Below are 3,030 nucleotides of genomic sequence, written 5' to 3'. Positions count from 1 at the left end.
AGTGATCCTGAACATTTTTTCATATGTTTATTGCCATTTGAATTTCCTCTCTTGATAAAAAGGCTGTTCAAGTCTTTTGCCCCCCTTTTAACCAGATTGTTTGTTTTCTTCTCGTTATATTTCTTGACATTTTGTGTGTGCTGATTACTGGCTTGTAAATGTTTTCTTCCATTCTGTCATGCTTCTTCATTTGGCTGAGTTTTTCCTTTGCAGGGAAGAGGCTTCTCCACTTGATGTAATCCCATTTGTCAATTTTGGCTTTGACTGCTTGTGCTTCTGGGATCTTTTCCAAGAAGATTCTTCCTCTGCCAATATGTTGTAGAGTTCCTCCAATGTATAGTCTAGTAATTTGATGGTATCGGGTCATATCATAGATGTAGGTCTTTGATCCATGTTGGGTAGATTTTTGTGTAAGGTGTAAAGTAGTGGTCTTGTTTCATACTTCTACATGTGGAGATCTAGTTTTCCCAGCATCATTTGTTGAAGAGACTGCCCTTGATTTAAGGATATATTTTAGCTCCTTTGTCAATGATCAGTTGGTCGCAGATGCATGGATGATTTCTCAAGTTTCTACTCCTTCCATCGGTCTACACATCTCTTTTTTTTTTAACCAATACCAGGCTGTTTTGATTTCACCTCACTGATCTTTTTTATTTTATGTTTCAATTGTGTTTATTTCTTCCCTAATATTAATTATTTATTTCCTCCTAATAATTTGGAGTTTGTTTTGTTGTTGATTTTCTAGGTCCTTGAGATGCACTGATAGCTCATTTATTTGGTATGTTTCAAATTCATTGATGTAGGCACCAATTGCTGTAAACTCACTTAACCCTGCTTTTGTTACATCTCATAAGTTTTGATATATTATCATCTTCATTTGTTACCAGAATGTTTTTATTTTTTTAAATTTCTTCTGTTACCTACTATTCATTCAGAGCATGTTGTTCATCCTCCATGTGTTCACATATGTTCTGGAGTTTCTTGAGTTCTTGATTTCCAATTCTATACTTTGTGGTATGAGATGATGCATAGTATTGTTGAGATATGCTTTATTGCCTAGCATAGGGTCTATTCTAGAGAAAGTTCCATGGACTGATGGAAAGGATGTGTATTCTTTAACTGTGGGATGAAAAATTTTGCAGATTTCAGTTAGATCCACTTGGCCCTAGTGTCAATTAACTGTCATTTTTTGTTGATTTTCTGTCTAGTAGATCTGTTCATTGATGAAAGTGGCTTGTCGAAGTCCTCCATTAGTATTGTATTGTAGTCTATGCTTCTCTTTGAATCCATTAATATTTCTTTTAAATACCCAGGTATCCTATAATTGGGTTTATATTCATTTACTATAGTCACAGTTTCCTGTTGAATGGATCCCTTAATCATTACATAGTGCCCCTCTTAGTCTCTTTTAACAGTTTTTTTTTGTTAAAGTCTATTTTATCTGATATTAGGATTGCTATAACTGCTGTTTTTTGCTTTCCACTAGCATCAATTATCTTTTTCCATCCTTTCAGTTTCAGTCTGTGTGTGTCTTTGTTGGTGAGGTATGATTCTTGAAAGCTACACCTTGGTGGGTCTTGGTTTTTTAATCTTTTCAATCAGTCTATATCTCTTAACTGAAGAATTGAGGCCATTTACATTCAAGGTTATTATTACATAATGACATGGCCCTGAGATTTTCCATACATACTCTTATTGTTTACTTTTGATTTCTTTTCTACTTTTACTGGGAGATTTTCTGTCTTCACATTTTTTCATAATGATGATTATATTCCTGTATTTCTGTGTGTAGCATATCCTGAAGCATGTTTTATAAGGCCAGATGAATGATGACAAATTCAATTTCTGTGTGTTATGAAAGGTCATTATTTACTTTCATTCATAAGTGATAGCTTTGCAGAGTCCGGTATTCTCTGTCTTCATTTTTTTCTCTTAAAACTTAAACTATGTATCTGCATTCTTCCATAGCCAATAGAGATTCTGACAAGAAGTCAGCTGTGGGTCTAGTTGGAATGTCTGTGAAAATAATCTGGCATTTCTCTCATGCACACCTTAGAAACTTTTCTTTGTTTTACTATTAAAAGTTCAACTTTCAAAGGTGGGCTGGTCTCCTGACCCCATGTCCTTTGCCTTATGTCCTCTGAACTTAGGGGAGCCTGAGTGCAAAACCTAAGTGGGTGATGTTGAAAAGCTACAAGAGAGTGCTGGAAGGGGAGTGGATGTGACACAGATGACCAGCGGGGAGAGCAGGGATGCCAAGGGCTCCGAGTCCACACATCAGCACTGGAAGGGGAGGTGAGCTCAGTAACCCGAGACATTGGTGGGGAAATGGCAGACAGAATCTAGAGGGAAGTGGGCTTGAGGTGGGAAAGTTCACCAGACTGACTACAGGAGAGAAGGAAAAAAAAGGTGGGGGGTACTGGTACAGATGAGTTTCTCTCTCTGCCAACCTTGCAAAGGTGAGCAAGAGACAAAGAGAAGGCCCCACTCTGGATATACATAACAAAAGGGTAGAGCTAAGGAACTGAGCCACTACAATTCAGTAGCCTAGGCAACCAGTGGGAGTCTGCAGGAGAAACTGAGCCCGCACAGACTCTTTGGGTAGAAGCCAGAGATCGGAAGCTAAATACCATCAATGCTGCACAGCCGTGCGGTATTACTTACTTCCTGAATAAAAAAATAAAAGAAAAAAGAAAGAAAGAAAGAAAGAAAGAAAGAAAGAAAGAAAGAAAGAAAGAAAGAAAGAAAGAGAGGAAGGAAGGAAGGAAGATTTACCATGCATAACCTGAGGGTGTCAACTTTGCACACCCGTAACCGGGAAGAACCAAGCTGAGCTCTCAGGCCACACCCATCTCAAGCCTCCAAGGCTCCTCCAACAGCAGACAGTCCACTTAACACAGACATAATATTAAAAAAAAAACTCACAGTGAGGGAAGAAAAATTAACAATGCCAAGCAACAAACACAAAAATCGAGGGAACAAGATCAACGAAGACACTATGATGCCTCCAAATAAACAAAACACCCCAAG

This window comes from Oryctolagus cuniculus, chromosome 8 (genome assembly GCF_964237555.1).
Source record: "Oryctolagus cuniculus chromosome 8, mOryCun1.1, whole genome shotgun sequence".
Lineage (NCBI taxonomy): Eukaryota > Metazoa > Chordata > Mammalia > Lagomorpha > Leporidae > Oryctolagus > Oryctolagus cuniculus.
Note: the sequence above shows the minus strand (reverse complement) of the source record.